At 24.1% G+C, this 11970-nt stretch overlaps 1 protein-coding gene across 3 annotated transcripts in view; it reads left to right on the plus strand.

Moving 5' to 3' along the window:
• Positions 1-11970, plus strand: part of LOC117177436 — a 65368-nt gene that overhangs the window by 11409 nt on the left and 41989 nt on the right. Inside the window, exon 1 of one of the 3 annotated variants that reach the window (XM_033368119.1) lies at positions 484-499. The exons of the other annotated variants lie outside the window; for them this stretch is intronic. The gene's annotated coding sequence lies outside the window, so the exon portion shown is untranslated. Of the gene's footprint in view, positions 1-483; positions 500-11970 lie in introns of those variants that run through there. 3 annotated transcript variants of the gene reach the window in all.

Below are 11970 nucleotides of genomic sequence, written 5' to 3' on the forward strand. Positions count from 1 at the left end.
GAGCTCCAAGGAGATTATGTTGAAAAATAAAAAAAAATTTACCCAAAAAAAATTGTTTTTATACTTTATTCTAAGGACTTATTGAACTACCCTCGTAGTTTGTTCTTGGATCCCCAAAATGACCTAATACTTTTTCTGTATCCTGATTTTGGATGCCCACCCAACCGTTCATGTCTCCTAGTAGAATAATTCTTTCCCCATGTTCGCAGATGTTTATTGTGTCATTTAAAGTGTCCCAGAAGGCGTCTTTCACTTCTCTAGGATCACTCTCAACCGGCGCGTAGCATGCTGTAATAAATAGTCTTCTGATTCCTACTTTCATTCTAGCCCACAGCAGTCTGGGAGACACAAAGCCATGGTCTCCGAGATACTGCTTCGCTCTTTCATTCAAAATGAGACCTACTCCTTGTTTACCATGTGATTCACAGTCTACTCCTGACCATATTTCGAATCCGCCTTTCAACACGCCGTTCAACAAAATACTTCAAATTTTACCTCAGTAGGTGAATTTTTAACTACACACATTTTTTAAACTGAACAGTTAAATTTAGAATTAAAAATATAAATTTTCCATGAATAGGTTAATGTTTTAAGAAACAAAACCAACACAACCGTATTTTCAACAACAAAAAAACACATAGATTCTCAAGAAAATTGTTGATTTTTAGAGCCAAAGGGAGCCAAAGTGTTAAATTTTAAACCAGAATATATAATTTTTTTTAAAAAAAGTTAATTTTCAACCAAATAGTTTAATTTTCTATCAAATCGTTGAATCTTCTACCACATGAGATGAATTTAGAACCAAAAAGTTGCAGTATCAATCAAACCCAATGATTTTTCAAGCACAACGATTAATTTTCAACCAAAAATGATCAACTTTTGATAAAATAAATAAATTTTTCTCTAGAAAGTTAAATTTTTAACAAGATGTTTAAAAATAGTAATTCTTCCAAAAAACAATAATCAATTTCCAACAATAAAGTTCAACCGAAAAGATGATTTTCATTCCGTTAATTTTTAAGAAACTAATTCAATTATCAACTAAACAGTTAAATGTTTCACTAGAAACATGCATTTTTTAATGAATAGTGGAATTTTTGTTCAAAAATATTACCGTTTTTGTAAGAAGAATATTTAATGAAAAAACATGAATTTTCAACAAAACACATTAATATTCAACCCAAAAATATGATTCTTAAACATTTGCATTTTAAAGATTAATTTTTGACCAAAAAAGACCAATTTTGATGAAAGTGAGCATTCATCTAGAAAAGATCAATTTCAAATTAAAATGCGGACTGTTGACTGACCAAGAAAGTTGGGAAAAAACATAAATTATTGTTGACTAAGTAAGAGGAGAATTTTCAACAAAATATTTACATTTTCAACAAAAGAGATACATTTTTGAATAATATGACGAATCTTAAAAAAATTAATTTTTAACAAATAAGTTTCTCCCAAAAGATGCATTTTTCACCCAGAAGAATATTTTTCTGAAAATGGAATAGTTCAATTTTCAACCAAGGAGGTGAATAAACAAAAATTATGTTTTGAGAAACTTTTTTTTTTCACTTTCAACTTATTAGTTGTATTTTTCACCTGAATAAAATTAATATTTAATTAGATAATTAAATTTTAAACCAAAGACGTGAATCATAAAAATAATAATTTTTCGGTAATTTATTTTAACTTACAACCAAACAGTTGAATTTTACACCAACTAACTATAAACTTCATCCCAAAAAAGCTGATTTTTAACCCGGAATATTAATTTTCTAAAAAGGAAATAGTTTAATTTTCGACCAAGAAGGTGTCTTTAAAAAATTTGAAATTTCAAGAAACTAGTTTAACCTTCTACCAAACAGTTGACTTTTTTTACAAAAAAAGATCATTTTTTGAACAAATAGTTTAATTTTCGAGTAAAAGGATCATTTCTGCATCAAAAAGATTTATCTTTTCCCAAAAAATATAAATTTTTAACAAAATGCCTCAAGATGTTACAAAATGTTACATTCTAAAGGCAAAAATACAAATTATCTACAAAACTGCTGAATTTTCAATCCAGAAATATTATTTTTGGACAAAAAGTTTATTATTTCCCAAAAACTTAAATATTTATCAAAACATTTTAATTTTTTACCAAATTGTTGAATCATCAACTGAATAAAATTTATTCATACATCAACATTACCATTTTAAACAAAAAAATTAATTTTCAACCAAAAGAGTTCACTCCAAAAGAAGATTTTTTAACCCGGAAGATTATTTTCGAACAATGTTTTTTGGAAATAATTTCCGAACATAAAACAAAAAAAGCACGATTTTTCAACAAAGTGTATGGATTTTCAACTATAAAATTTAAATGTTTAACAAGAAGTATAAATTTCCAGCCAAAAATGGAAAATTAACGATGTTAGTTAAAAATATTAATTCTCAACAAACAAAAAAAACTAATTTTAACAAAATAGTTAAACTTTTAACAAAAAATATAAAAATTTCAACTAAAATTATGCATTTAAAAAATGAATTTTTAACAAAAGTGATCAACCTTGAAGATTATTTTTTTAACCCAGCAGATTAATTTCCTAAAAATGGAATAGTTCATTTTTCAATCAAGGAGATGAATTTACAACCCTAAAAAATGAATTTTCAACAAAGCAGTTTAACTATGAAAGAAGTAGCTGAATTACTGACCAAAAAATTACTTCTAAATAGAATAGTTGCATTTTCATAAAAATAATAAAATTTTCAACCAAATATTAGAATTATTAACCAAAAGAGAAAAATGCCGAACGAAAAATATAATAAGGTATTTTTCAAACAAAAGTAGTTGATTTTTCATGATTTTTCGTATACAGTTCCAAGTCATTTTTTCGATTTTAAGTTCTTATGTTAGAATGAATAAATAAATTATATTGAGTTGTTTTGTAAAGTATTCCACAATTCTACTCAATCACATTGTTTTATAATTAAAAGTTAATTTTTAATAATTTAAATAATCTCATAATACCGGTTTCATCAATTTTCTGCCGCATATCGAAAATTTAGGTACATTGATGAATAATCACATCACATACCAATTTTTTGAGAAAAGAATATTAAATGCATGAAACGTATATAAATGTATCACTATTTAAAAAAAGCTTTCTCATCCCCTGAAATGCTGCTTCCAGACAAATTTGGTATTTATTCTACTGATTATTAAAAATAATAATCGAAATGATTGGCCATGGGGAAAAGATATTGCTCAAATATAACATGTTTCTTGATATAAACATGTCTACTTTTTTAAGCCCGATTTTTAAATTAGAATTTTAATTTTTTTTTAAATAAACAAATATGACGTGAAAAATTGCCATTTTTTCTATTTGACGTTCCCGGTGCTCGGCAATAACATGAAAAGAGTTAAAATCGTTTAGGTTTCATAGAGTTACATTAGTTAAAGATTTTCCAATATTTTATAATAAAAAAAAAATTAATAAGCAAATTAATTATTGAAAGAATTTTTTAATTGATTCTCAATAATTTCACGGTTTTAAAAATTATATTGCAAGAAATGTTGATGAATACAATATAATGATGAAGAAATTTCTTCTTAAGATTATTATTGTTAATATTATAAAAAAATGCATTAATCAGCCATTTTTCGACAGAAAAATTCATCAATTGTTTCGATTATTTTTAAGATTTTTTTAAATAAAATTAAAAAACAAATGTATTATTCGGGTATTTTTTAGAAACATGCATGACTAGTTGATAAATTTTATTATGTTTTTAAACAAATTTAATAAACAAATATATAGATAAGACATCTGTCGAAAAAAAAAATTTTTAACTTTTTTTATTAGCAACTTCATAATAATATAAAGAAAAATTTATAATTCATTGATTAATTTTCTGAATTTTTAAAACAATTTTAATTTAAAAAATGCATTATTGGGGCATCTGTCGAAGAAAAAATGTTTGTTTTTCACTGTCAGTCTTTTTGATGGAGGAATTTGTGATAATTTAAGCAAAATTCGTAATTATGTTATAAATTTCATATTTAAAAAAATTTAATAAACAAATTCAGTATCCTGAAGCTGCAGCCTTATTGAAATAATTAAAGTAATGAAAATTTTAAACTGAAAGTACTGATATTGAAAACAATCGTGAATGTTGCTGAATTTGAAATGAAGTTTAGAAAAATATTCTGTAAACAGATGCCCCAATAATGCATTTTTTAATCGAAATTATATTTAAAAAATCATAAAATTGATCAATAAATTATAAATTTTTTCTTAAAATAGCATGTGTTTACTATTTGGAAAAGTTATCATAAAAAAATGAATTTCTCTATCGACAAATGAATTATCTATGCATTTGTTTAATAAATTTGTTTGAAAACATCATACAATTTATAATCTAGTGATATATGGTGTTGAAATTGGCATGAAGTTCTCAACTGAAAGGACTAGCATTGAAAAAAAAACGAATTTTTCTGTCGAAAAATGGCTGATTATAAGGGCTCGATAAGTCTCTTAGAAATCTCATCAGCTTTTTTAAAATTTGTTTGGTCCAAATCGGTCAATATTTGTGAAATATGTTATTTTGAAGCAAAAAAGTAATTTTTCCCCCACTGTGCTTCGGTTTTATGGTTTGCATAAACTACATAAAACTACAGAAAAACTGATGCAAGAAATTAATTATTATATTACAGACAGTTGGAATTATTATTCTTGATTATTATTATTCTTTCTGGTTAAAATTTTTTGCACTAAAAAATTAAATATTCCATTTTTATAAAACTAATCTTCTTGGCTAGAAAATCATATTTTGGGCGGAATACTTTCATTAAAAAATTAATTTTTTGTTTGTTTTTAAAATATTCGTCATTTTCTTTTGAAATGTATCTCATTGATTTTAAAATGCATATTATTGATTGGAAAATTGAACTATTGTATTAGAGTAATCTTTTTTGTTCAAAAATTAAATTACTTGGTTAAAAAGTTGAACTACTTTGTTTAAAATCTATCTTTTCGACTGAAGATTTATCTCTTAGGTTGAAAATTTAACTGCTTCGTTGAAAATTCATTTGTTTTTTTTTGTTGAAAATGTTTTTCTTTTTTGAACTGAAACTTTAACTATTATGTTTCTAGTTACAAATCTATCGTTTTTTGTTATAAATTATACTATTTAGTTAAAAATGTATCTTTTTAAATTGAACATTCATGTATATGGTTGAAAATTTTTTTATTGATGTGTAAATAATTAATCTTTTTTGTTAACAATTTACCACTTTTCGTATAAATTTCATTCTTCATTCTTAAAAAAATGCAAGTAAAATTCAACTATTTCATTACAAATACGGCTATTTAAACAACATTACAAACTTGATAGAAATTTAACTTTTTTGTTGAAAATTCATAGTGCCGAATAGAAAATTCATGTATCTTGTTGCAAATTTCTCTTTTTGTGTACAAAATTAATCTTACTTTTTCTTAACTTATCATTTGGGTTATGTTTCCAATTATTTTGTTAAACATCCGTGTCTTTTTCAATTTAACTGTAGAAAATTATTTTGTTGTTGTGAAAATTAATTTTATAAACTGAAAATGTAACTATTCCATTTTTGGTTTAAAATTTAACTATTTTGGTAGAAAATTCAACAGTTTAATTTTTAACTTAATTAGTTACTTCAAAAATGACCTGCTGCATAAAAAATGTAATTTTTTTTTTAAATTATGGTGGCGGGTGGGAAATATAACTGGCTTGTGGGAAATCAATGTGTTATATTCGGGATTCGTTTTTTTGTGTCGTAAATTAACATGTTAATGTGAGAACGTAGCTATTCCATTTTTGGTTAATAAATGTCCTCTTCATGTTAAAATTCAACTATTTGGATGAAAATTCATCTTTCTTGATTAAAAATTACTTTCTTTTTAAAAATTTATATTTGTAAGTAAAAAATTCAACTATGTGGTTAAAAAATAGCATATTTATTAGAAAAATTAACCATTTGGTAGAAAATAAAGTTTTTTGTTGAAAATTCATCATTTTGTGTGGAACATTCAACTTTTTCGTAGAAAATTTATGTAATTAATTGAAAATGTGTTTGTTTTTGTTTTTTTCTTTGTAGGAAATTAATCTTATTCTTTGGAACTGATATTTTTGTTTGTGAATTTAACTATATCTTGTTTAAACTTTCTTCTTGTTCTTTAATTGAAGTAGTAGAAAATTAGTTTTTTTTGTCGCTGAAAGTGTTAATGATTTAAACTAAAAATATAAGTGGTCAATTATTGGTTGAAAATTTATATTTTTAATTAAAAATTTATATTTTTTATTTAAAAATTCAACAACTTGGTTCGAAATTAATGAATGTGGCTCAAAATTCGGTTTTCTTTTGTTTTGTTGAAAATGCAACTATTTGGTTGAACATTCGTCTCTCTTGATTAAAAGTTACTTTCTTATAGAGAATTTATCTTTTGGGTTAAAAATTCCACTATATGTTTGAGTCGCCCATTTGGTCAAAATTCAGCATTTATGGTAGAAAATTCATCATTTTTGTTTGAAAATTAATTTCTCTTTTTTTTTTGCTTAAAAATCTTAATCTTGTTTCCTAGCAATCCAAATAGTAAACCAACAATTGGTTTAAACTTCAATTATTTTGTTAAAAATTTGATTATTCTGATGAATATTCAACTATTATTTTTAAGTGAAATCTGTGTATGGCTAGAGTAAGACACATTTTTTATAATATTATGAACCATCTAATGCACCAAAGTCATTTTTTCGTGATTTAAATTGATTAGCTGTTTAAAACATATTTTTGGTATTAAATATTGGCACATATTAGACTGCGCTCGCAGTAAGTTGAAAATAGCTGCTTTTTGTCAATTATTTAAACAATTTTTAAAAACAGAATCACATTTTGACGGTTTTTTATGAATAGGTTTAATTATTTTAAGAATTAAAGGCTTCTATAAATTTCAGATGTATTACATTTTCAAAAAGTATTTTAATTTAAATAAAAAACAGTTGAATTCTATAAAAAAAATAGGAATTATAGAAATTAAGAATTATTTAATTATTAATTAGGAATTATATGAAATAATTGAATTTTGAACAAAAAAGATGAATTTCTAACTAAAAAGATTAATTTTCCATCAGAAGACGCAAGCTTTGAGCAAAATACATCAATTTTAGATGAAAAAAATAGATTTATAATTAAATAATAGATTTCTGAACTAAAAAGGAAACATTTTCAACTAGAAATGTTATAGTTCACGTTTAAGTTTAAAAAACTCAATTTTCAACCAAAGAGATGAATCTTCAACCAAAATGATAAAGTTTTAACAAAGTAGTTGAATTTTCGACAAAATAACTAATTTTCTATCCTGATAGTACATGTTTCAATAAAAATAGTTGAATTCTGTATCTAAAATATAATAGCAGACTTTTCAACCAAAAACAGGACTTTTCAATAAAATACTCTTCAATAAAATACATGAACTTTTCACAGAACATTTAAATTTTTCACCCTGCATGAAACTTTCAACAACAATGTTGATTTTTCAAAAAAAAATTAAATACAAACATAACTTTTCAATAATAAATGTAAAATTTAGAGTTTATCTTAAAAACGTTATTTTTAAGAAAACAAAAAAGCGAATTTTCTTGCAGTGAATCTCTCTAAAGAAAGACGAATTTTAAACAAAATATATTTAAATTCACAAACAAAAACATTAATTTTTAAATGAGATAAATTTTCCTCCCAAAAATACAAATTTTTAACACAATACATTAATTTTAGATAAAAAATTAATCTTCTACGAAGTAGGTCATTTTGTATAACAATAGTTCCATTATAAATCAGATAGATGAATTTTCTAATAAAACAGATGAATTTTCAACTAAAAAAGATAGTTTTTCAATTGAAAATAAAATAACTGCATTTTCAGTTAAAAAATTAATTTTCAAGAAAAAACACGAATTTCTATCACTTGAACTGAAATAAACAAGATGAATTTTTAACCAAATACATTATTTTTTCACAAAACAGATCAATTTTCCACTCGACAGCATAATTTTTTAACAGAAAAGTTTATTTTTTAATAAGCAGATGATTTTTAAATAATTAGTTTGATTTTCCATCAAATAGTTGAGTTTTAACCAAGGAGTTGCTTTTTTTTACTACAAGGATGGATTTTCCACCAAACAAGTGGATTTTTAACTGGAAAATAATAATTTTCAACAAACAGTTCGTTTTAACCTAGATAGTTCAATTTGAAATAGAAAAGATCAATTTTTAATTAAAAATATAAAGTTTCAACTAACAATAGAATTAATACATTTTCAGTCTGAAAAAAATGGTTCAATTTTACCAAAAAGAAATTGATTTTTAACAATTTAGTTTAACCGTGTACCAGGTAATTAAATTTGAAAATAAAACAGACGAATTCTCATTAAACAAAAAATATGAATTCCTAATTACCAGAAAACATTAATTTTCTAATAAAAAGATACATTTTTAATTAAATAGCAGTTTTTCAACTAAAAGGATAAATTTTTAACAAAATAAATGAATTTTCAACAAAGAAAATAAATTTCCAAACAAAAAATTCATTTTTTACAAAGTAGTTCAACTTATAAGTAGTGGAATCTTTAACCCAAAGAGACGAATTTTCAATAGAAGAAGGGATACGTCAAGCTGGAAACTTAACTTATAGTTAGAAACATTTTCAACCAAGAAAGATTTTTATTTATATAAAAAACAGTTAAGTTTAAACAAAAAATATCAATTTGGAATAAGATAGTTTAATTTTTAACTAAAGATATGACTTTCAAACAAAAAGATGAATTTTTAACTGAGAAGATTAATTTTCTCATAAGAAACCAGAATTTTAATAGTTAAATCTTCAGTTTAAAAAAGTTAAATTTCAAAAAAAAAGAAACGAATGTTTTACAAAATAATTCAATTTTCTATCGAAGAGATGAATGAATGAAAAGATGAATTTTAAACAAACAAGTTTATCCCAGTAGATGTTTTTTTTTAACTCTGAAGATAATTTTTCTGAAAATGAAACAGTTAAGCTTTTGAATAAGGAACTAAATAAAAAATATATGCATTTTTTTGAAACTATTTTATCTTTCAACCAAATTGTGGAATTTTTAACGGGAAATGATGAATTTTTAACCAAAAACATTAAATTTTCAATAAGAAGATTAAAACTCTAACAAAAAACAGGAATTTTCAGATAAGTAGGCATTAATTTTCAAGAACATTGTTGAAATTTTTAAAAGTCAAAAGGATGAATTATCTGCCAAACGGTTGAATTTTCAGAGGGTAAATATTATTTTTTTATGAATAAATCAAGTTTTTCTAAAGTTAAGTTTTGATCAAAACAGTTAAAGTTTTAACAAAAAAGTTTATTCTCAAAACATAGCTTAATTTTCTACCAAATTTTTAAATTCGAAAACAAACCCTATTAATTAAGACCCAAAAAATTATATTTTTTATCTCAAAGATTGAATTTCCAATCAAGAAGATTCATTTTCGACAATAAAGTAGAAGTCAACCCAAAAGATTATTTTTAATCCACAAGATTAATTTTTATTTAAATGGAATTTTTTAATTTTCAATCAAAAGGATGAATTTCACAGTATGAAGATTGATTTTGCACCGCAAAACACGATTTTTTTCAACAACTTTAATGAATTTTTAGCTGTAAACGATAAAAATTTTAATCAAAGATATCAATTTTCAACCAAGAATGAAATAGTTACATTCCTAGAAAACAATGATATCTCAATCAAGAAAAGGAATGAATTTTGAACAAAACAATTATGTGTTCGACCAGAGATTAATTTTTAACTAAATTGATGAATCTTAAAAAAATGAATTATAAACAAGAGCTCCTCAAAAAAAAAATAATTTTCAAATAAATATCATTACTTAAAATCATGAATCTAAAAACATTAATTTCTAGCAAAAGAGTTCATTCGAAAAGATTATTTTTTGTAACCCACGAGAATAATTCTCTAGAAATAAAATAGTTAATTTGTTAATTAAGGAGATGAATTTTAAGCAAGAAGATTAATTTTTCACTAAAAATCACGCTTTTTTAACAAAGTACTTGAATTTTTAACAGGAAACGATCACTTTTCGATACAAAATATTCATTTTTAACAAAAAATAAAATAGTTCCGTTGTCAGTTATAAAAATAATTCTTGACCAAAATAAAAATCATTTTTCACAAAATAGTTAAAATTTTGGAGGAAGAGAACGAATTACAACTAAAATTATGCATCTTAAGGTAGTTTTCGTGCCAAAAGTCAGATATCTGAAAAAAATAGTTTTGCTATGATTTTTAGAATCAAGATATTATAACTGATGTAATTTCTAATAAAAACATTATTTTATACAAAAAATGTTAAAATTCACAAAAATAATCAATAATTTTAACTATATTTTTTGCAATTAAATTTTTTATGACCATCGATTCTTACCAATTTTTGAGAAAGGATTAAATTTTAATAAATGTTGTTTTATTTTTTCCGGGAAAACATTCTCTAACTCTACTGTTTCCAATTTTAAAGATAAGTCAATAATCTTAAAACATAAATGTACAGTTGTAAATAAAGTTTTTCTGGAGAAAATTGACCCTTAATTTTTGAAAATGCAAACATTAGTCATAATTAATGTTTTTAAAATAGTTAAATTTAAAGAATGTAATTGCAGTTAAAATTACGCACCTTAAAAAATAAATTTCGATCAAAAAATTTAGATCTAAAAGATTTTTTTTTTAACCCAGGAGAATAATTCTTTAAAAATAAAATTGTTTATTTTTTAATGAAGGAGATGAATTTTCCAGCACGAAGATTAATTTTCTAGGAAAAAAACACGAATTTTTAACAAAGCACATGAGATCAATTTAAATGATTTTTTCAAACCCAGTAGATTATTTCTCTAAAAATGTAATAATTAATTTTTCAATCAAGGAGAAGAATTTGCAACCTGAAAAAAGTAGTTTTTAACAAAGTAATTTATGGGTGACCCCTGATAGATATTTATTCATAAGTTTGAGCGCTCCTAAGACGCGCGCCTGTGGATTCTCGCGCTTCGCGCTCGATAATCTATTCAACGTGCGTTTCGCGCTCAATAATGTATTTACTAAAGGTCAAAACATCGACAGCAGTAATTTGGTTATTGTGAATTCTCTTTTGTTAAAGCTCTTTCGGCTTTAACGAGAAAATTCTCATCATGTATGTCGTGCTTCGCATTCGAGTTTCTCCCTGACATTTTATATTATTCCCATAAATGTATATTATTATAATTCTTAACATGAATTGGCATTAAAACAAAAGTAGTTTCATTGTCCCGTTAAAAAAATCCGCATTCTTTAAAAAAATGTGACCATCAAACATGTTATTGCAACTTTTTTCGTTTTTCCATAAACTGAATTTGCTCATATCAATGTCATTTTCATGATTAAACTTAAACATACGGTCTACTGAGTAGCCTTACCGTTTTTTAACTTCTAAATTATTTATATATGTTTGTATATATACGTATTTTTTTTGTTTAACATTTATTTATATATTTGAGAATCTTTGAAATACTGCGAAATCGTTGGATAAAAAATGTGATTTGTTGATCTTCCATTATTTTATATGTTGTCAAAATTAGAATTTTTGATTTTTTCAAAAACATTCAAAAAGTTGTTATGATAATCTGGTAGGCTATTTGAAAATAAAACTTTTTCTTTTCTTTACTAATTTCATATCATCTGTTATTTGGCTTAAAAGTTTTATTTTCGTGTGTTTTTTTTGGAATTGATTAAATGTTATAACTCTGGTCATTCTTGGTATCATAAAAAAGTCATAAGGGAAAATGGTTCATATTTTTGAATACTATAAATATCCGTACATAACATTTTGAAATTTTGAATCGGATTCAGGGGTTGTTGAAGCGAGGACATTTCGCAAAA

The sequence above is a fragment of the Belonocnema kinseyi genome, chromosome 7 (genome assembly GCF_010883055.1).
Source record: "Belonocnema kinseyi isolate 2016_QV_RU_SX_M_011 chromosome 7, B_treatae_v1, whole genome shotgun sequence".
NCBI lineage: Eukaryota > Metazoa > Arthropoda > Insecta > Hymenoptera > Cynipidae > Belonocnema > Belonocnema kinseyi.